General features: G+C 47.2%; 1 protein-coding gene across 6 annotated transcripts in view; it reads right to left on the bottom strand.

Moving 5' to 3' along the window:
* The window catches only part of PRDM16 (PR/SET domain 16), a 271281-nt gene that overhangs the window by 59572 nt on the left and 187906 nt on the right, over positions 1-23803 (bottom strand). The window contains exon 1 of one of the 6 annotated variants that reach the window (XM_085080191.1): positions 8101-8314. The exons of the other annotated variants lie outside the window; for them this stretch is intronic. The gene's annotated coding sequence lies outside the window, so the exon portion shown is untranslated. Of the gene's footprint in view, positions 1-8100; positions 8315-23803 lie in introns of those variants that run through there. 6 annotated transcript variants of the gene reach the window in all.

The raw sequence follows: 23803 nt of genomic DNA, 5'->3' as shown, positions 1-23803 counted from the left end.
GCCCTCCTCATCCTCGTCCTGCCCTCCTCATCCTCCCTGCCCTCCTCATCCTCCCCTGCCCTCCTCATCCTCCCCCCTCCCTCTCTCCTTGCCCTCCTCATCCTCCCCCTTGTAGTCTTCATCCTCCCCCCTGCCTTCCTCATTCTCCCTCTGCCTTCCTCATGGCGCCCCTGTCCTCTTCATCCTCCCCCTGCTCTCCTCATCCTCCCCCCGTCCTCTTCATCCTCCTCCTCGTCCTTTTCATCCTCTCCCTTTTCCTCCTCATCCTCCCTTCTGCCCTCCTTATCCTCTCCCTTTTCCCCTCCATCCTCCCCTTGCCCTTCTCATCCTCCCCCTTTTCCTCCTTGTCCTCCTCATCCTCCCCCCACCCCTCTTCATCCTCCCCCCTGTTTTCCTCATTCTCCCCCTTACTCCCCTCATCTTCCCCCTGCCCTCCTCCTCCTCCTCCTCCTCCTCTTCCTCATCTTCCCCTTTGTCCTCTTCATCCCCCCTTTGCCCTCACCCTCCTCCTCCTCCCCGGCATCAGACAGCGCCGCCGAAAGAAACCACAGGGACAGCGCAGCGCCTCCTCCCCTCCCGCCATCTCCCCGGGAAGAATGTTTGGAAATGCTAAATGGTCTTTTCCATGTTTCTCCATCAGTTCTTATTTTGGCTGAGCTCGTCCAGCCCGCCAGCGGCTGCCAAGTGCATGAAGTAATGAGAAAGCTTCGGCGGAGGGGCTGACTTCACTCCAGCGGCGCTGCAGAAACACACCCAGCGTGTCCTGGGCTGTCAGCACGGCTGCACGGGACCTCATTAGCCGATTTGGGCTCTCCCAGCCGGAGGAGACGCATTCCTGGGTGCCACTGTCCCCATGCCCTTCCCTGTCACACCTTTTCCGCATCCTTCCCTGTCACACCTTTCCCGCATCCTTCCCTGTCACACCTTTTCCGCATCCTTCCTTGTCACACCTTTCCCGCATCCTTCCTTGTCACACCTTTCCCGCATCCTTCCCTGCCCTTCCCTGTCACACTTCTCCCACATCCTGCCCCGTGCAGCTGGGAATTCCCATCCAAGCACTCTTGGCTGTCCCCAGACGTGACCTGGGGCTGGTGACAATGATCTCAGCAGCTCCAGAGGCTGCCCGAGGAGTAGGGAAAGGCAGGACAGAAAGCTCACCTGAAGCCCTGTGCTGTGAGGGGATGTGGCTCAAGCGCCCAGGGCACTGAGGCTGTGCTGGTGAGGTCTGTCATATCCTGCCCTCCAATAGAGAAAAATTATTCCCTGTCGGGATGAAAACTCCTCTGTGGAATAACATCCTATTTGGGGACACAGAGGGGCTGGGGATCTGAGGAGAGGGAGGCACTTCTACCCTCCAGGGCATTGGAAAGGCAGCTGACAAGGCAGAGCTCCCAGGGAAGAGTCAGAAACTGGAGACAGACAAGGGAATGAGGGTCTGGAAACTGGGATAACTGGAGTTCTCCAACCTTGAGGAGACTGAGGGCTGGGATATAAAGACTTTCAGTTCAGACGCTGGGACAGTAACAACCAAGAGAGATGAGCAGAAGGACAACAACCTTCAGAGATCATGGAGCTCCTGTCTAAACACAGATCAGACAAACACCCAGCCAAATGTCTGGAGATCCTGCACTGGTTTGAGCAGATTTGGACTGGGAATGGAAGGCTTTGTGTGCAGCAGATGGATAACACCAAGCTGGTGCCTGGTCACCTCTGGAAATAGCTGCAAACTGCCCCCAGCACTTTGAAAGTGCTGCTATTTGAGAGGGAAAATATTCAATGGAAATTCCTTCTCTCACTGAATCAGCAGAGGAACCCAACCCAACACATCCAATCCCTTCAGCAAGGTGCTGCCCCGGGATAAATTTTAAAAACAGTACATTAAGAAGGGTAATTTTATTCATACAAGCCTTGCCCACACGATGACACCAACATTTCAGCAGATAAGGGTCCAATAAATCTCTTTACCTTATTAAGAACGACTCCTGGCTGTGGAACACGAGCCCAGCTTATCCCTGGAGCATGTGCTGCCTTTTGGACAAGGGCTTTGCAATAACACCGGAGAACACAAGAGCACAGGGCTGAGCTTGGTGCTGTAATTTCCATGGGGCCGAGTGCCACAGGTGCACTAATATAGGCATTAGTGAATGATTAGGCCCCATAAAATATATGAATGCTGTTTCTTTAAGAAGCCATAAAATTTTATGGAGGAAAAAATCCATGTGCAAGGCTTTTGGTTCGTTTCATGCGGTCATTCAGAATTTCACTCATTTCTGACAGGACTATGATAATTAAAACTGCGGCCCGGGTCTGGTTTCTATAAAGTCCATCTGGCCTTCCGCGATGGAGACTTTTGGAAGGATGTAATTGCCTGGGCAGCAAATAACTATTTTGCCATCCGCAGTAGTTTAATTTTGTCCCTGCAGCAGGGGAGCGAAGTCAGAGGGGCAAAAGATCATTAACGTCTGAGGGGGAAGAGGGGCTCCCAGAGCTGGGCTGGCCTGGATTTGTTGAAACGCTTGACACCAATGGGCCCCATTAATGCATGGGTTAGATACAATCTGTGGAAAAGGGTCTATTATAAAGGGATTATTTGGAAGTGTTCTGTAGTTGGGGGTGGGTGTGATTGAAGGACTTAAAACTGTTACATTAACCCTTAGGGCACTCCAGGCAGTAACAAACCTGGCATTAAAGCGCTGGTGTTTGTCACAATTTCTTCACTTCCCTCCTTCCCCTGCCACAAGGTCAAAGAGATTAAAAACATCCATAATGCACTCTTCGGTGCTACAAAGATGAAGCTTGTTTTCTGTCCACTTTATGGCTGCAGCAAACCCCCCCCTTTTCCTCCCTGCTCTCACCCCAAACACAATCGTTAAACAACAAAACAAATCGCAGAGGACACACAACAGCGGTTATTTTATATAAATGGAATATAGGCATGTATTTCCATTCAAAGGAAGCCAGCACAGATGGAGTGGTGACAGGAGAAGCTCTAGAGCTCTGCTTAAACACCCAAAATATGCCTGTTCATATTTTGCTTGACTTGAAAAGCGAGCTGGAAATTTCAGGCTCGTGAGTCAATACCTTTGCTGGGAAGCTGCCTCATCCTGCCTTCCTTTGAATGGCACAGCTGAACACGACTATCAGGCTTGATAGACTCTCAAATACTTCCCAGAAATCCAGATGCATTTACATTTTAGACATTTTAAGCATTTTGTGGGTTTTTTTCTGTCTCGTCAGCTATGCATGTGTGACTCCCATGGGAGATAAAAATCCAAATTGGGGCAAGGTGGGGCTGAAGCTCAGGAAGAGATCAAAATCTGCACCCAGAATTGCTCCAGTTTGCATTTTTTACACATACTTTAAGTCTCCCCATGTACCACATAGGGATTTCAGCCTTCTGTGCACCAAGCCCAACAGCAAATCCAACTAAAACCTGTTTCTATTCGGCCTGAGAATGAGGTACTGCTTTGTCAATCATTTAAAAAGAGGGGGAGAGTCCAGATCAGCTGAATTTGGACATTTTGACTGTTTAGAAACTTGATTTGTGGGATAAGAGGCGGAAAGCATCACCAAAAAAAAAATAAAATTGAAAGATCAATGCATGAGGAAATTAAATATATCTCAATGTGGAAAACCCAGTGCTGCTGTGAGGGGTTGGAGGGAATCCTGGAACAATTTCACATCACCTCAAGATTCTCGTGTTCTCTTCCTGGCCATGAGGGATGAAGGAGGAAAGGCCAGAGGGAGGACAGGAGCTCCAGGCTCTGGGCAGACCAGGAGGACCCACAGCTCCATCCTCTCCCTCTGGCTGCAAGTTGTCAAAGTGACAAATTATTTACACACTTGTGTGCCACAATAATCCAAATGACTGTGATCATCAGCTATTGCCAGAGCAATTTTCTCTGGAATAAGTGACTTTTGTTTTGCTTTCTTTTCCAAGGGTTCATCCATCTCATCTGATCTTGTGCAATCCTCAAATCAATCACCTGATTCCTGGGGTGTTTGCAAGAATATTGAGAATTTGGGAAAATCTCCAATGGCCAGAAAATGTCCTATTTCCTTGGAGTTTGTGCCACACTTGCTGCAGGAGTGTTTGTGACTGGCTTTCCTTCTTTGGGCAGCTCTGGGAACTCTGAGGGAAAACATGTGCATAGGAAGTGTTCCCCAGACCCAACTTGAAACAGCAGCAGAGATACTGCAGTGGAATACACATTTCAGAGAGAATTATTGAAATTGTGACTCTTCCAATGCAGTAGAAATGTCTGTTTGCTTTGGCATGTCCAGCTCTGCTCACCACAGCAATCAGCACAGTCAGAAATGATTGATGTTTAAAAATGTCTGCTTGGATGAGCAAAAAGATGATTAAAGCCATAAATTAGGGGGGAAAAATGTGTTTAAAACCTTGCATGAGCCCAATCCACAAAGGTTTATGTAGACCAAGTAGTCATGAAAACAAACCTCCTAATTAACAAATTTAGAGTTGCTAATTGTGGTTGGTTTCTTCATCTGCTGCTCCAGGGCTGTTTGATGTGGCAGATCTGCCCCAGCAGCCCTGAGCCTGAGCAGCACCAAAGGCAGGAATCAGCTGCCTCCTTCTGCTCCAGCAAGATGCTCAAATCAAAGCCCCAGAGCCACTCTGACTCCTTACCGAGCTCAGTTTGGGTGTTTGGCAGGAAGACAATGCCTCTGAGGTGATGATGCCTTGTAGGAAACACAGCCAGGAGGAACATTTTGCAAGGGGAGCTTCCCACCAATCAACCCCAACTCAACAGCATCAGTGAAAGGACAGAACTTCTGGGCTGATATTGGTGCTGACACGGTAATAAAGGGGAGGTGAAATGGGTTAAAGCCCAGCTTCTGGATTTTCATCCTGCTCCTGAGGCTGTCGGTGCTTCCCTGGGGAGCTCTGTCTGGCACATGCTGCTCTGGGTGTCAAAATTGTCTTTACTCATGGTTTTATTGGGATAAACCAGAGATAAGTGGGATTTCAGCCAGGCTCTGCAACCACTCCTCATTCTCATCTTTTTTAGTGCCTGAGCACCACCCTGCCCTGTCCCATCCAGCCCATCAGCACTGAGCCCACCAAGGTGATAATCTTCACCATCTTCACCTTCAAATTAAATATATCTGAATGAATCCACCTCTAAAAATTGTTAGAATTGTCTTTATGCAGCTAAACATAGAGCACGATCAGAGTTTTTATCCACACCAAAACAAAAGCTTCTACTGCAAGTTCGCAGACAACTCCCCTGAAGATTTTATTTTCCTGTTTTCTTTATGGAAATCATAACTAGCAACAGAGCTGCTTTTTCTTGGAAAGCACATTAAAAATACTCTGTTCTGAAGACACTGTAGATTCATGAAACCTGCATCTTTTCTAAATCAAGGAGAGTGAAATTCTGCCAGGCAAAGTAGGCGGAAGAGTGCCAAAAACCCTGAAAAGGTCTCTCAGAAGGGGGAAAAAAAAAAAGCACCAGAATAAAAGAAGCTGTGAAAGTTTATGAGGATAAACACTGATGACAGGTGGAGTAGAAGCTGAAATCTGAACTCCAAAGTAACTGCAAATAAAGATTTGTTACAGATGGTTTTAATATGACCTAACACTGGGATGCCAGCTACAGCATCACTTTTTCCTGCAGGCTGGACAAAACTAATAATGGAGTTATGGAAACAGAGCTGCAGCAGCACAGCCAGCGAGGGCACACATCCTGCAGGACACACATCCTGCAGGACACATCACTGTCCCCTCTGCAGGGTGACATGTGGGCAGTGAGTTGGGGATGAAGGGACACAGAGCTGGAAGCAGCAACACAGATTTGAAATTGGGAAAATATCAGAATCACAGAATCACTGGGGTTGGAAAAGACCTCCAAGGTCATGGAGTCCAACCTGTTCCTGATGCCCACCTTGTCCCCAGCCCAGAGCACTGAGTGTCACATCCAGCCCTTCCTTGGATACCTCCAGGGATGGAGATTCCAAACTTCTCTGGGCAGTTCCAAGGCCTGACCATCCTTTCTATGAAGAAACTCCTGCTGATGTCCAACCTGAGCCTCCCCTGGTGCAACTGGGGCCGTTCCCTCTCCTCCTGTCCCTGTTCCCTGGGAAAAAATCCCAAATCCCCCTCGGCTGTCCCCTCCTGTCAGCAGTTGTGCAGAGCCACAAGGACCCCTTATGCCTCTTTTCTCCAGGCTGAGCTCTTTCCCAGCTCCCTCAGCCTCTCCTGGTGTTCCAGCCCTTCCCAGCTCCGTTCCCTTCCCTGGACACCTCCAGCCCTTCAAGGTATCTTGTCTTGAGGGGCACAGAACTGGACACAACCTCTGAGGTGCCTCACAGGTGCCCAGCAGAGAGGGACAATCCCTGCCCTGGCCCTGCTGGACACTCTGCTTTTGATACAGGAGCCAATGGTCACTCAAATCCCAGCCCTGTGCTGCTGGAGCTGAGCTGGCACCTGGAGCAGGGACAGCACAACCTGCCCGAGCTCCTCCTGAGCCCCAAACCTTGAGGATGCTGCTGGGATAATGCAAAAAGCTCCTTTCCTCCCTCCTCCAGTGCTCAGCGGTGTCACCTGGAGATGACAGATGAAGGGAAAGAAGCCCCTTCTCCCATTTCCCCCATAAATTCATTATTTTGGCAGCTGGGCCCTGTCAGATGAGAAAACAAAACTGGATCTTCTTTGGGAGAGCTGTGAAGCTCTTGTGTGTGAGTGCTGACCTCCACCCCCATTTCTGGAATCCCCACGTCATTCCAAAAGCAGAATCCAGCTGGAACACTCCTGGTTGCTACATCTCTGTCTAGACTTCAAGCATGTAACAGAGTTGGCAGGTTGGAGCATTCTTGCTGAGATCAATGGCCACTAACCTGCTGCACCACAATTCCAGGAGGATTTGGGGGTTTTTTGTTGGTTTTTTTTTTTTAATGGCAAGGTAAATCTGAAATGCAAGCCAGGGTAGGAAATGCTGCACTGCTGTTGTACTTTCCAGTATGAGCTGCTTAATTAAAATGTCATTGTTGCTTCTGACAGCTTTTAGAATGCAAAAAATATTAAAGGAAGAAAAAGTTGGCAAGATTTTCAAAAGTGCCAAACACCCTGATATTTTAAGCCATGTTTATCAGAAAGAACTTAAGGTGAATAAAGAACTTTAAACCATTACTATATTGAAATGTATGAACCAATAATGATCCCAATGTCATGTAAGCTACTCAAACCAATTAACAGAGCTAATGACAGGCTCAAAATGCAAGGAATTTCTTCACTCTGCACTCTGCAGAGTGCACAGATGTTCTGTTTCACTTTTCCTGGGTTTCTATGTTCTGATGGGGCAGGCTGAGTGCAGACCTTGTGAAAACTCTGTGAAAAACAAGTGAAAACTCTGTCTGGAGAAGCTGGAACATCCTGAGCACTGAGACAGCACCAGGAGCTCTTCCCCCTCATTTCTCCTATCAGGATTCTTGCTCAGAATGCCCCAGGCTGGTTATTTAGGAAATCTGGCTTGGGAAAAGTCAGTGTGAGGAGAGAGGAACCACCAGCAATGGATGTGTGGCTGCCTTGTCCCTCTCCTGCTGCCACTCAGGGCACACATGGAGCTCTGGCCAGGCTGGAGCAACCAGCAGCTCCTCCCATTTGCCCATAAAACACCCCAGGTTTACCTAAGAATAGGATAATTGGGAGCTGGAGAGCTTTCCCCATAAATTCCTGGGGCACTCGAGAGGGTGCCAAGGCTGTTCCCACGTGGAGGTGCCTGTGGAGCACAGGCTGTCACGGCTGGCAGGGACATCCATGGGCTTGGTGGGATGCCATGGCTCAGAACACCATCAATAAACCCAACATCAGCAATCATAAAGTTTTACCGCTCACCTTATGTAACTTTTATTTTACACTCGATTAACTTTTACTGCCAGCGCCGAAGAAGAAAGGCATTCTTAGGGGGGGAGAATTAGAAACAGCTTTTTGGGGGATTAAAAAAAAGAAAAGAAAAAGAAGAAAAAATAGAAAAAAAAAAAGAAGTTGTATGCTGATATAAGGGGCTGAATTCCCAGGCAGTTTAGGAATATCAGGGGCAAATATGGTGTAAAACATGCATGTCTAATTCCCAGCCTTACCTTCCCCGAGCCTTGGGCAGTAACCCCATGCCTTCCCACCACGCTGGGCTCTGCACTTCCCAGGATCAGATTGGAGGGAGACACCGAAGCAAGAAATCCCCGGGCTCTGTCTGAGCCATAACTCAGTGTGACAGCAGCTGATTTAGCAATTCCCACTTTCTCATCGCAGCCAGGGAAGACCCAAGCTGCACAAAGGTTCCTTCAGATCACCAAGGTGGGTTCATCCCAGCTACACACACACACACACAGCTATTTCCCAGGAATTTGGGGTAGCAAATGCACGAGGAAGCCACGCCTTTCTGGATTTCCTTTAACTCATTATGGCCATTTTCTGGCACTTCCACCAGCGTCAATCACCAGCAGCCCGTGCTGAATACACCATTGTTTGTGAAGCTGGACAGTGCCTGGGCCATCATGCCTGAGAAGTCAGGGGACTGTCTAATGTCTGCTTTTAATATGGGCCAAGTCCTTTTTTTCCCCCTCCTGTTTAGTATAATTTTATACTGGGTGGACACATTTAGGGCCTGAATGGTTTGACAGTAATGATTAATACCCTGCATTAGGAGATTCCAGTGAAAGTATTCAGGAGCACGCTGTGCAGTTTGGTTCTCATCAGATGGTCAGGTCTACAGGCCTATTAAAAACAGCAGGAGAGCTGCAGACTTAATCACAGAGGCTGGGCCCGTGGAGGGAGGAAGAGTGAGACAAAAAAAAAAGGAGAGAATGAATAGAAGGACAGAGCAGAGGTGCAGGAGAGAAAGGACCAACTCAGGCTCTCACCAGCCAGGAAAGCAGGTGAGGGTCTCTTTAAAAGCTCAGTCCAAAAATGTTTCAAATGTAAAATCTCTTTTCAAGACCAAAGCAGGTGAGAGTGGAAGAACTCACAGGGTTGTAACAGAGTGGAAGGTGAGAATCACTTCTGGTTTAATGGCAAAAATTCTAGAATCACAAAAGAAGGCCCAAAGCAGAACAGGTAACACTGGTGCTCCACATGGCAGCAGGCCCTTTTTCAAATGTCAACAATCCTTGAAAAATTCATTTAAACCACTATTTTCCCAGTTCTCCTGATGGCTCTGATCAGGGAATTAGAGAATTTACTCTCCACCATAGGACAGACAAAACTGAACCCCTGGAGATTGTAAGTCGATTTTACTGGGAAGTCTGGAATTTCAGCAAGTTATTTATTATTATTATTATTATTATTATTATTATCATTATTCCTTTCCCCAGCAAACAGCCCCACAGAGCACTAAGCAGCAGATTACATGCCTGTCTCACCAGAAACATAATGCTCCCAATAAAATAAAGCCATCAGCACTGACCAAAATCCCAGGACATTCCATCCAGTCTAATCCCACCCACGCCATTGGTCTCTAATTTCCACAAATTCTCACAAAGTCAATATTTATTTGTCAGAGGTTTGCATGAAGTTGCACTAAATGCCAGGAGGGCATGTTGTGTTCTCATTTCCTGATGGCCAAGCCCAGCCTTCCCTGCCACCATCACCTGTGGCACAAAAAAAGATGGATTTGTTACCAAAGGAGCACAGCCAGGATCACAGAAATGTGTTCTCGATTGTGCCATGAATCTGTCTGAAAATGATATGAAAATCCACCAAAAGTGCTACCAAAAAATGGATAGAAGAACTTGATAGCGTGTTGATCAGCTGGAAAAGGTTCTTTTTGGGAAGGCTGGAGTCCCCCAACCTGCAAACCCAGCTTTCGGTGATTGAAAATAACCAAAAACTTGAAAATGGAGTGACTTCAGCTGTTTTATAGCATTTGGTGGAAGTTCAGTTCCTAAATCCCCAGCTCTGGGGGCATTTCTGGGGCCTTTTGGGGACCCCAGTGCTGCTCCTGAGCTTGCAGTGGTTTCATGGCTAACCCAGGGCTGCTCTGGGCTGGGCTGTCACCTCTCAACAGGGCTGAATTTATATTAAAACCCAAATCACCATTAAAACCCCCACAACACACAAGCGGCCTGTAACAAAGCCCCTGAGGTGTTCCAAGTCTGTAAATCCCCCCTTTTTTTGACCGTCTGAATAACAACAAACCCAAAACAATAATTAATTCTTCTCCAATGCACAGACCCAGTTCAGTAACAAGCGCTAAAAATACATCTGAACCTTAGAAACAAAAGAGGAGGCACGGAGCACTTTGAAATTTTGCTCCAATGATTAAATAAATTAGACCTGAGCTGCTAAGCAGGGAAGGACAGAAAGTTCACTACCAGCACGACAAGGCGTTGCCAGCTCTTGACTTGTCTACCAAGAGAAAAAAAAGGGCAAAACCCAGCATATTTCAACAGATTTCCAAATTCCGGGCATTTTTTTAATATTTAAATGACAATATGATTTTCAGCTGGGTGAGATCTGCCTTGATTTTTGACACAGTGCCCACGCACAGAGCTCTGACAGCTGCCAAAGCACTGCTGCTGTGGAGGGAAGGAGCTCAGCTGAGATTCTCCGTGGGCAGGAGGGACAGTGACAATCCAAATAGAGCTCCGATTTCTATGTATCCTAAAAATCTGCTTTTTTCTGCTCCTCTCAGAGCACTGCAGGGCATCTCCTGTGGGTTGGTGGTTCCACACTGTCACTGGGATGCACTGGGACCCCAGGCTGGACCTTCTCCCCAGTAAAACTCCATCTCCTCCCCAGTAAAACCCAGCTCTGGAAATCCAACACTTTTTTGTGGCACACGAAGGATGTTCCCTTCATATTCGGTGCAGAAGGTCTAAGGACAGCAACTGTTCCCAAATCCATGCAGTGGCAACGAGGGTTTCACTTTTCAGCTGGAGGACATTCACTCTGAGCTCAACACTCTCCACAACCTTCACCCAAAGCTCCTGAAGCCCCACTTGTTCATCCTGGTGTTCATTTAATATAAGAATTATCTTTTTAGACAGCAAAAGAATGCAGGGCTCCCTGTGACAGCATTTCATGGAGCCCGTAAGGAAATTTCTTGTATCCCACTGTTTTCCCATGGCTTGGATCAGCTCTGCGAGCTCTGAGGAATGAGTTTTCCCCTTCTGGGAGCATCATCTTGTATTTTCCCCTTCGATTGGGTGTTTTCCTGTGACGGACAGCGCCACAATCCCGGGACAGGACTCCCGCACACCCCGGCGCTATCTGCACATTATTGGGATTTGCAGGTTATCAGCGGGGCAGCAACTTCGGCTATGACCTCATTAACTAATGTGGCCACATCAGCACCTCTCGGCGGCCTTTATCACTCATCGTGTGTCATAAAGCAGCCCGCTGACACCTCCCGGGGAATGCCGCTTGTATCTTATCTCCCGCAGGCGGAGGAGCCTCGCCGGGAGACACTGAGCACGTCTAGGAATGCGGCGAGGAGCCGCGGCAGCTGACAGGGGATGATTTCTCAAACAAACACCGAGGGGGAAATTAATGGCCTTTGGTTCGCCACTGACAATGCCGGGCAGAAATACATTAGCTGCCGGCTGCTATAATTTAAGAATTATGAGTGTAATTTTAGCCCAAAGCTACCGGGACGCTTCCATCAGCATCCCAGCTGCTCCGCGCTGCTATCATCGCATGGGGAAGAGCCGGGATCTCTCATTTACAGCCTTAGTCCTGGTGGCTGGGCGGAGGAATTCCCTTCCCACAGCTGAAAACCACAACAGCGTTTTCTCTTGATTCCTTTCCCCATAAAAATCCTGGTTTTGCATCTCCCGGATCTGGAGACTGGGAGGAAAAGCAGCTCAGAGCAGTGTCCAGCCTGGGGCAGAGATTGGGGTGAACCCAGAACACCTCACCTTGCTTTACCTTGTCTCAAAAAGTTTTACCTTTACCTTTACCTTTACCTTCACCTTTACCTTTACCTTTACCTTTACCTTCACCTTCACCTTCACCTTCACCTTCACCTTTACCTTTACCTTTACCTTTACCTTTACCTTTACCTTTACCTTCTTCTCAAGACGGTTTATTAAAGGTGTGCTTTGCCAGGAAAATGCCACCTCTCCCTGGCAGAAGCTGCGTGTTTCTCCTGGTGCACAAGCAATACTGGGCACTGAATGATTTCAGAAAATACCTTTCAAAGGGTCACAGGGAACCCTCTCCACGCTGCTCTGTTGTTAAACCAAAACGTGGTGGGCGTGGATATTTTAAAGTATGCAAAAATCCCTGTAGAAACACTAAAATGGTATTTTAAATTTAAAAAAAACCCCAAAAAACCACACCAGACAAATGCCACATTTTCCTAAATTAATGCACTGCTTAGAATTCAAAACAAACAAACAAACAAGGAAAACCATCCTCCCTGAGGTCTGGATTCTCATTGCCAAACATCCATTGGAAGTTGCCCATTCCCTGAGGGGAGCTGAAGGGAGGCTCATCCCAGTGTCACTGGACAGGACTGCTGAGCTATCCTGCCAAAAACATCATGGAAGCTTCTCTTACCACTTTAAGATCTCTGGGATGCTCCAAATTAGTTTTCATCCCAAAGCAGTTGTCATCCCAACCCGCATGTTGTCATTTTTTCCGATTGTCTTCTTTCTTTCTCTGCTTTTTCAAAGAGTGTCTTGTTCTCAGTGGCATTTTCCCCTTTTGTAAATGATCTGATGGAGTAACTTGGAAAGATCAGCTTGTGGGACTTGGGAAACCCACAAGTCTGACAACCTGGTCCCACCAGCTAAACTATGAAAAATCACCATGCTTCCCATTTTATTTTCCCCTATCTCCAACCTGCTATTGAGCCTGCAGACAGATCTCTCACCATCAACACTGGCAAAAAGACTCTTCTCCATGCCTTTTCCAGACTTAAAACCAGATCTTTTATTAAACCACATTAACCTAAACATCCTCCCTTTATTCCTCCCCTGCTGGGTAACACCGTGTCAGAACATGAGCTGCCAGGTGCTGCTGAAAGCTGTAAAAGAGGCCGACGAAACACACGGGGCAGAAAACATAAACACATCAGCCTGACGTGGATTAAACCGACCAGCAACATCAGAATGACTTTCCTCCATTGTTATAAACAAAAGCAGAACACGATAAACATTTTCCATGCCCAGGCGAGCTGGGGAAAGTCGATTTTGAAAGCGAAAATGAAATCGCGGCGCTCTGAGGAGGTTCCACTTGGGCAGGAGCAGCTCAGCGTGTCACAAAGCCCAGATTGTTTCAATCTGCACGTGCTCGATGCTCTGCTGGGCTCTAGAGGCAGCATTGGCTCGTGGATGGGACATGGTGAGCAGGACAGGGACATGGGGAGCAGGACAGGGACATGGGGAGCAGGACAGGGAACAGGACAAGCCCCAGCTCTGCCAGCATCTCCAGAGCTTCACGATTCAGCCACTCATGGTTTCTGTAAGTGGCCACTGATCTCTGTCCCTTGGCCATATCACCATTTCTGGAATTGGCCACTGATCCTGTCCCTTGGCTCTGTCATCATTTCTAGAACTGACCACTGATCCTGTCCCTTGGCTGTGTCACCATTTCTGGAATTGACCACTTACCCCTGTCCTTTAGCTATGTCACCATTTCTGGAACTGACCACTGATCCTGTCCCTTGGCTGTGTCACCATTTCTGGAACTGACCACTGATCCTGTCCCTTGGTTGTGTCACCATTTCTGGAACTGACCACTGATCCCTGTCCTGTGGATGTGTCACCATTTCTGCTCCTCTTTGAAATGTGCTCTGGACCCCCCCAGTGACAACACCCACGCAGGTGAAGGTCTCTGAAAGCTCTCTGCTGTGGCCCTGAGGTGACAACTCTAGGACACTCAGGTGTCACACACTTGTCCTGCTGAGCTGTGACAGCTTTGGGACTTTACCTGCCCTGGGCCACCCCTGGCAGTGACTCTCAGTGGGAAAGGAAACTCTCCTGGCCATATCTCCACCATGAAAACCTGAGCCACAAATGTCTTTTTGCTTCAGAACAAACACAGATTTTTCTTCCAGCTCCTTTTAACTTGAGCTTTTCTTCCCAGAAAAAAATCCCAAAAGACAAAGAAAAGGAATATCTGATAATTAGTGGTGTGGCCACAGAATTCCAAGTATTGTGCAGCTACTGCCTCAATGGGGAAGCATTTTTCCTTTCTCTCATCCGCTGCATTGCCACTGAAGGTGCCTGGCTCTTAAAAAAACTCAGGGAATTTTTATATCATGTTTTTCAAATGATGCAAAAAATTTCCAGGGCCTGACACAGCCTTTGTTAGAGTCAAAATTCCATGATTTCCTGGTGTTGTGAGTCAGAGCAACAGGACAGCTCAGCAAACTCTCAGCTGGTTATACCATGAGGCTTTGCCCTCACCCCAAATCCAGTGTGACCCACAGGGACAGCTCTGACCACACCCCTGCCCCTGACACAGACATTGCCCCACACAGTTTCCTCTTTTTCCATGCAATTATGTGGAATTTAATACCCATCCCCACTTGCTTTCATGGCAGGAGTTCTCCCCATCAGCTGATGTTCCTTTGTGTAGGAAGTGCAAAGGATCATTTTGCCATTTTTTAGGGCCACCCAAAATCACAGCTCCCCTGTGAGTGATCACGTGGGGTTAATAATTCATCCCTGGGCTGCCTGCTGAATTCTCTGCATCAAAAGATGATCAATGAAAAACAGTTGGTTTATTGAGTTTCCTGTCAGTTTTGTTTCCTGAAGACATGGGAGAGAGTGCAGAGGATGCTTGCTGTGCAGAGAATGCTGCTGCAAAGTTACTCTGGATCGATGTGAGTTTGCCCAAAATAATTATTCTCTGAGGGAATGTTCAAGACACTCTGTGACAAACCAACCTCTTCCAGCTGAAGCCTGGGAAGCTCAAAGCCTTTTGCCTGTTGTCTTAGAAACTTGAGAGACTTTGGAAATAAATCTCTGTGCTTTAAAATTGTCCAAGGCCAGGTTGGACAGGGCTTGGAGCAACCTAGGACAGTGGAAGGTGTCCCTGCCATGGCAGGAGGTGGCACTGGATGGGATTTAAGGTCCATTCCAATCCAAACCAGACTGGGATTTGGGAATTCTCAGGAGGTTCAGCACACAGGTGAGCTTGGCATGGCCACAGGGACAGGGAAGCAGGACAGGTGTGATGCTCATCCACCTCCCAAAGCAATGGTGAAGGATTCTGGCCACACAAACACCTCCCCTGAAGATCAGAGCTCTTCCCCCTAAAGCCTCAAACCTGACACCAGTTGGGTTTCCCCACAGCGCTGTTTCTGCCCCCTGGGATTGCCTCGATCCCGAGCAGAGCAGCCTTGCTGTGTAGAGTGGGAACCCCAAACTCCACCCTGCAGCCACAACCACAAAAATCTAGCCAGGAAAAGGGCCTGGAGAGGTGGATTGGATTGGTTTGCCTCCCACATTGAGGGTTTGAGCTCAGCACAGAAAGCCCCCAGTGTTTGCCTAAGATGGGATCTTACTTTCTCCATCCCTTTCAAGTCCCCAGACCCTCGCAGGTGTGCACTGCTTCGTTTTCCCTCTTTTTCTTTTCTTTCTTCCTCTTTTTTTCGGGGGGAAAAGATTGATTACAGGCTAAGCAGGGCTCCTTTAGCCAGCACTCCCATCTCTAATTATTAGCACTGCCAACTTTTCCAGCACAATGCTCAGTGTCAGATAAACGAAATCTGTTCCTGTCTGTTCTGTAACTGATATCAGCTCCATAGTGACCGTCCCTGACCTCAGGACCCTGGGCTTTGTTTGCTGCTACATCTTTACTCTGCTCAGAATGGAGTCCACACACATCAAAAAAATCACCAATATTAATTAAACCCCAGATAGTGTTATCAACTTCAGTGAATAATGGGCTTTGTCAAGCTGCACGGAGTGGCCTCAGCGAGACTTTGCTACTGACAACATTCAAAATATTAGATTTCCAGTACTTCTTTCATCTCGCCCACAACATCTTTGAATTCGTGGTTGTTGCACTGCAACGGTCAGAAATCTGTTAAAAATCTAGCTGGACACAGCACAATATGCTACAGACACACGTTTAGATCCTAAATCACCCTTTTTCAAATGGACAAAATAATTAACCTTGTTATTAAAACTGTAAATACCCACACTCTGCTGCAGAATGGATAATCTGGCAGTGTGGGATATTCTGGCAGTGTGGATGTTGTGGTGATGTTCAGCTTAACAGGCTCAAAGTAACAGAATTTGGGATTTCTAAGTGCACATGATGGGTATAACAGTGTCAGTTTTTAGGGATATCTCAATCCTGGCATTTACCAAAACTCTGTGGCAAAAGGGATTGAGGTGAGGGATTAAAACAGCTGCTGCAAGGCAGGACAGGATCCACACCACAATCCTGCTTTATTCCTGAGGGACTTTTTTAGGCTTTATATCAGAATTAGGCACCTGCAAGAGCCATTTGGGACACTCCTAAGCCACCTTAGCTGAGGGAGAACACATTTACAAGGGAATTTTTGAAGACTGATGTATGAAACTTTCTTTTTAATGTTCAGATCTAGAGAATATTCAGATCTAGAGAATATTCAGAATGTAGACATTTTTTTTCTAGAATTTCACAGCCAAGCCTGGCTGTCACAACAGTGAGCTGCTCCTTTTCCACTGCTGACTGCAATGGGAATTATGTAATTTTGCCTGAGAGGTTTGGTCCCAACTCCAGATACTTTTGTCAGGCAAAGAGAGAGAGGCTGGGACACTAAACAACTGCAAATGGGTCATTGATAATAACGGTAATAAAAAAAAAAAAAAAGATCAATAAGGATGCTGCTAAAGAAGTGAGGCTGCCTTTTCTACCTGATCTCTAAAATCAAAAGCAGTGAAAAGGAATTTTTTAAAACTGCAAAATTTAAGGCCTGACCAACCTGTGAGTGAAAGCTTTGCTCCAGCATGGACCAGCCTCAGAACACTGAAAGGTGCAGCTGCTGCTGTAGCCAAGAATCAATTTTAAAATAGTCACTACAAAGTCACATCTCTAATCAACACGAAAATATCTACTGCAAAAATTCCAATATTCCTCCTGTTAATTATTTCAGTAGCTTTATTGGCTTGAGAAGTTTCTGATTTTCCAGTCCTTCAGATTTCCATATGGATTGGAGGCAAGGACAGGGGGAACCCTGGGATAGTGGAAATGTCCCTGCCCATGGCAGGGGGTGGAACAGGATGATCTTTTTGATCTCTTCCAACCCAAACCATTCCACGATTCTGTGATTTTCTGGCTGTTTTCTTGCAGAGAAACTGGGAACTTGTGTTTTCTATTAAATAATCACCCTTCATGGGTGATAAGAATGCATTTTATGTGAATTACCAGTGAGTAACTAGATTTGTTTTGCAGAGCCCCAATCGTTTACCTCCTCACCACATCTGTCTTGTTCAGTTTGGTTGTTTTCTCTGTTTCTAAATAACACTGAATGATAAATCAGTGGAATCAGCACTTTTTGACATCCTCAGTGTTGTCCTCCCTCCCTCCCTAAACTCTTTTTCCCAACTTCTTTCCATGCTAGTTCTTAAAGCCCCGTTGATTACCTGGATAATTGACTGCTAGTGCTGCTAACAGCCCCACAGACTAATTGAAATGTATGAGAAACAATTACCAGTAATTGGAATCAATTAATTGACGATTTTCTGGCGAACTGCTGCCTTATGCAGGCAAATCCTAATTACATTTCCACAGTCTGGGAAAACTTCAAAAAAAAAAAGCTGATATCTTGGTATGGATTTTGAAGTAAAATCGTGCTGTTTTTATTGGAGAAGTCTGGGTTTGAGCAAAGGTTTTCAACCAGGGGAAGGAGGAGAGGAGGGAAGGGAAGTTTCAGGAAAGTTTCAGGGAAGGAAAGTTTCTGGGAAGTTTCTGGGAAAGGGAAAGGAAAGGAAAGGAAAGGAAAGGAAAGGAAAGGAAAGGAAAGGAAAGGAAAGGAAGGAAGGAAGGAAGGAAGTGCTGGATATCCACAGTGGACACTGGATACAGTTAGAATGTCACCAGCTGGAGTTTCTCCTCAGCCCTCCCCAAGGCAGGGTGGGTTTGACCTCAGAGCAGTATTTAGGTAGCTCTTCCCGAGACCCACTGACATTCCCAGCTGGTTATCCCACAGAGATAACCAATGGAGTGATTCCCAAAACCCCTGTCTCAGAATTCAGCCTGGAGCACCAGAGGTTTTGTCTCCTTTCAGCCTCAAAATGTTCCTAGAAAGGGAAAAACGTGTAGCAAAAAGAGGGAGGCCAGGAAGTGCCTGAGGAGGCTAGAGAGGGAAAGCATGAGGGGGACAGGGGTGGCATCATCCCTGTCCCCAAACACCCCTGCTGGCATCACCGGGGCTGTCAGTGCCCCAAACAGCCCGGGAGGCTCCTGGCTCCGTCAGCCACCCGTCAGGGTTAAGTTTAGTGTCTGTTCCTTATCAGATGAGAGCAGGCTGGAGTTTCACCATCCCGACTCCTGCCGTTCTCCCGCATTCATTCCCACTTCCTGCTCGCTGAAAGTCAAGCTGCCATTCACAAAAGAGGAGCCTTATCTCCTTACCTCTTGACCCTGAATCATGGCTGCAAACACAGGGGGTTCTTTCTGACAGCACCAAACAGGTGGCAAAGTCCTTCGGCTCTGGGAGTTGAGAGGAGAAAGGAAAACACCATCTTGGGGTTTCTTGTTGTGGGGTTTGGGATGGTGAATCCCAACCTGCAAAACCCCCTTTAAAATGTCTCCTTTATAAAGCAATCTGCTTTTTAGAAACAGATCTTGGAAATCAGGAGTTTATCTGCACTCCCATCAGAATTGCCTCGAATGATGAGAAATTCCAGTGATCAAAATGGGTGGGTTTGGTGAACTTTCTCTGTCGCTGAAGCCCAAAATTCAACTCTGTCCTTCGCTGAGGATGCCCTGCACTGCAGCTCTTATCAGAGCTCCCTCTCAGCCCCAGGCTGGCTGTGGAGGAGTTTTATCACATCTCACAGCCAGAGCACTTGAGCTGAGGAGCTTCAGTGGGGAAAGGACTCGAGACAATTAAGGGAACGACAACACGAGTGCCCCTGAAAACTTCAAGTGGCAGAAATAGATGTGCCTGGTTAAGGATTTGGGAGAAAAAACATTTATTGGTGAGGCAACATTTAAGCTTCTTCCCCTCAAAATTAACTGTCGGCCTTCACAATGATTTTTGGGGTTTGGGTTTTTTTTTTTTTTACAGAACTGTATTTAAAGAATGTGTTACCCCCGTGGGCTGAGGCTCAGCACTGTCCTGGTGTGTGAGCAAACCCTCAGCCTGCAGTTTGACTTCTTAATTTGCAAATGTACCACAAAAAAACTCCAAGCCTGATGATTTAACTGCTTTTTATATTTATGGTTCTAAAATTTTTTGCTACATTTCCTTCTAAACTATATTTTAATTCCAAAATGCTGGAACACCTCGGTGTTCTGAGGCTGATCCTGCTACCTGTGCAGCACCTGCTGCAGGTGGTTAAATCCCCATCCTGTCCTCCCCAGAGCCCCTGGATAACAGAAGGACAAAATTCCTAAAGGGAATCATCCCCCAGGCTGGGGTGGAGCAGCCTTGAACCCCGAAAAAAACCATCCAGGATCCCACAGCTCTTCATGAAAAAGAATCCAGTGCTACCTCTGTCCCCTTGGCTCAGGCGTCCAGGGTCAGATAAAAGTGACATGAAAGCATTTCTGCTGCCTGAGCCCCAGCGGGACAGTGCGAGGTGACAGTGCACAGTTGTCCCCAAATTGTTGGGCAAACTATGTCATGTCCCAGATAGCAGCAAGAGCCTGGCCTGAACAACGTGTCTGGGGCCCTTTGAACTCGTGATGAGCTTGGTGTGTTCTCTCCTCTTTATTTTTGTCGCTGCTCCAGAGCCTGGGCAGGTGGTGGGGAAGGGTCAGGACAGGCTTGGGAGGAGCAAAAAAGCTCGGTGTGAAGGGCAGGGGATGGAGAGGGGATGGAGAGGGGATGGAGAGGGGATGGAGAGGGGATGGAGAGGGGATGGAGAGGGGATGGACAGGGGATGGACAGGGGATGGACAGGGGATGGACAGGGGAAGGACAGGGGATGGACAGGGGAAGGACAGGGGATGGACAGGGGATGGAGAGGGGATGGAGAGAGGATGGAGAGGGGATGGACAGGGGATGGACAGGGGATGGAGAGGGGATGGGCAGGGGATGGACAGGGGATGGACAGCCCAGGCCTGCTGCAGATGGGGCAGGAATGATCCCAGGGGGATTTTCAGGATGCACAGCTGTTTCCTTTGATATGAAAACAGAAAAACCTAAATATTGCCCCCGAAAATCTCCCTTTCCATGGGAATCCTGTAGCAATCCCTACACATGCCCCAGAAAATAGGGCAAACCTCCTTGCCCTCCTGCAAGAGCCAGGCTACTCCTTCCAAAGGAATTGAGAATTGGCATCCCTTTTGCATTAAATATTTGGGAAGAATCTTCCAAAGGAAGAGTTTGGAAGGATGTTTCTGGTGAGATTTCAACTTTTCCAAAATGTTGCTGCAATTAAAGCTTCCCAGTTCAACTTCTGAGCGTTCAGCTGCATCCACAGGTGATCAGAGGAACTTTGAGCTTCACTTTCATCCCCATCTGGGAACACATGAGATCAGCTATGTCCCAACCACCCCAAGGGGGAAAGGAAACTCCCCAAGCTATGGGGAGGCTCTGATGCTCCATGCACACACCCAGGGCACTGTCTTCCTTCAAGATCCATGTTCCCCACCTGTGCAAACACCCCCAAGGATGATATTTCATATTTTCCCTCCCCACCCCTGCACCTGCAGCAGCACGTGGCGATCGTTCAGCCTGCCCTGATAACAGCTTATCTCCATCCCAGTTTATCTCCATCACAACTGATCTCCAGCCCAGGTTATCTCCATCCCAGTTATCTCCATCCCAGCTGTGTCCATCCCAGTTATCTCCATCCCAGTTATCTCCATCCCAGTTTATCTCCATCCCAGTTATCTCCATCCTAGGTTATCTCTATCCCAATCCACAGCCCAGGCCTCCCAGCAGGACAGATGCCTGGCAGTTGACTGAAAGCTGATTCCTGTCAGGAGCTATTTTCTCCCCGAGACAGAGCAGACATTGTGCCCCTCGCTGCTCGAGTGTGGCCTTGGCTACTGCCAAAAGACCACCTTTTTGTTTTTTTGTGGGTTTTTTTTCCCCTCTTCTCTGAGACAAAACAGAATCCCCCTGCTGTCAGCTCTATCTGGAGCTGCTGAAAGGGGATGTATAAGCCCAGTAATGCTGCTGGGGAGATAACTGTCAAACAGCATGAAAACCCCTGCCTGTCTGCCCACGGAGGGGCTGGAGCTCCATGGAGGCTACAACTCAATGCTCAACAGCTCCTGGCATCTGTGAGGTCTCTTTCTGAGCTGCTTTTTAATACCCTGCTGAAAGGAAACAGTGTGGGATTCAGAAGCTGCTTCTGCTCGCCCAACTGGGCCACTGGGTGGTTGCTGGAGATGTGGAAATGGGCATTGTTGCCCCTTGGAAGGGGAAATGTGGGGAAATTGAGTGATTCTGCTGCACGCAGCAGGGGTGTGAACCAGATTTTCAACCTGCTTTACAGTGCTGGGCCAGGAAAATGGGTAAAAAGAATGGTAAATGTGTAGTAGAGGCACGAGAACAACTCTGGATTGCTGAGAGTCACCGAAGGTTTTGCCACTGCAGTCGTGCACAAAACCACACACAAAGCAGTTTGCACTCACATCAGGGCAGAAACTGTGATGGAAGTATATAAAAAAGTTATAGGAGTGCTTAAAAAAGGATTAAATATGGCACTGATGAACACAAATCCCCCAAAATGACACTATTTGTGAGTTTACATGAGAAACAGGCAGATTAAAGTTTCCCTCTGAAAACCACAGTGGTCAGGACCCAATTCCCTCATTATTCCACCCAGAAGGACCTTCTGGGCTGTGGCTCACTGGGGTGAACTCCAACAGCTCCTTGAAGTGGTGTGAAGAGCTCAGAACTCCTCCAGCTGTCACTCAGGGGGGTTCAGACACAAAACAATCCTTTGCACAAATGAGCATGTTGGGAACGGAAGGCAATGGAAAAGAAGCAATAAAAAAGGCAAAAAAATGTCCATTCCGATTTAAAAAACCCAAAAAGCCTCTGTTTCACCATATCAAAAGTAGGAAATTACATAATATGGTGAATACACACAACATGGTGAATGCTCCTCACTTTTATGCAGTATTTGGGAATGAAGAGAAAGCAAATTTCATCAACATAAGAAAAAGGGTTTAATGTCCAGTCGTTAAACTCCTGAATATCAGATTAACCTGGACTAGTCCAGATTTGATGATGTTTTCCTTCCTGAAAATCTCTCTGCAAAATCAAAGCCATTAGGGCAGCACAAAGTCAAGTTCAAAATGATTGGTGGGCAGCAAATTCCACAAAATATATCCCTGTAAATACAGGTATTTTACATATATGCGTGTGTTTGCACATAAATTTAACCTTAAACTTCTGTCTGTATGATCGTGTCTGAATAGAATCAGAGAGTTCCATCAGGCTGAAAGGTCTGGGCAGGGAAACATCTCCCAGCTGTTTTAACCCAGCCACTCGAGTTCTCTGCAAACTCCTAAAAGGGAAGTGCAAATTGGAATCAGGACCCAGCACACGATCAAACTGCTGCTGCAGCCCTCAATCCACCCAGCGATTCATCAGATACCTTCTTTTTGTTTTCATAAATGATAAGTAAATCCACTTAGTTTGTGTGAGTTGTGCCTGCAGGGATTCCTCCTCGCTCAGCCCTGGGCTGGGGTGGCAGGGAGCCAGCACGAGCCAAGCTGCATTTCTCCACTGTGTCAGCTTGTCTGTTTATTTCTTTTCTTGGGGGGGGGAGCAAAAAAAAATAAAAAAAGAAAATCAGTCTAGGAGGAATTGCTGGTTTCATTGTTTAGTTCTGCTTTTCCTGCACTTAACCACAATATCAGCATCAAAGCATCCCTTGATAGGGAAATACAAACTCCCATCTCCAGCTCAGCCAGGAGCAGCACGGCCAAGAGCAGCAAGCACCACTCTGCCTGAATGAAAAGAACAATCCTCACAATCAATTTCATGCATAAGAAAGTAGTTTAAATTACAGATTTTTATGTATTTATAGACTGAATAATACAGAAGCCACTTCAGAGCTTATCAGCTAGAATAACATGAGCAGAACTTGAGTGTGAAAACTTGGATTTGGCCACTGGGAATCTTGGATTGGGCTGGGAAATGCCTCTTGGACATCACTGGGTGTCACATTGCTACACAGCTGGCAAAAGGCTGCAAACTCACTGGGAAAAGCCCCTGAAAAAAACCTTCCTCAAGGTTCCCTGAGACTCCTGAACTGGATTTTTCACTTTAGTAACTCCAGTCCTTGCTCCATAAACTCCACATCCCCATCGAACAATTAGAAAAATTGTCCTGGAGACTTGGCTGCTGAGATCAGGGGGATGAAATCCCAGTTCCTGGTCAGTTCCTTGTTCAGAGGATGGAGAGAGAAGGGGAGAAGTGACAAGAGGGGAGAAGTGACACAAAGCCCTCACCTGGGACACTGCCACCTTCAAATATCCAGTGATCCATTGTTTCAACCCACAGTCACTAATCACCACCCCAGAATCCGAGCCCAGGGTGCTGCAGCTCCCTGTGCCACATCAGCCAAGGAAAAACCCCCAAAACACAAATCCCTGCTGAATTTAAAAATCTCCTCAGCCGCCAGACTGAAAGCAAAACGAACGAGCGCCGCAGCCACCTCAACAAGTGATCATTTTTCTTAAAACATAAACCCTCAGGGCCAAGAGGCCG

Source organism: Lichenostomus cassidix, chromosome 21 (genome assembly GCF_008360975.1).
Source record: "Lichenostomus cassidix isolate B80296 chromosome 21, HeHo_3.0, whole genome shotgun sequence".
In the NCBI taxonomy this organism is placed as follows: Eukaryota; Metazoa; Chordata; class Aves; order Passeriformes; family Meliphagidae; genus Lichenostomus; species Lichenostomus cassidix.
This window is presented reverse-complemented; position numbering and strand designations above follow the sequence as displayed.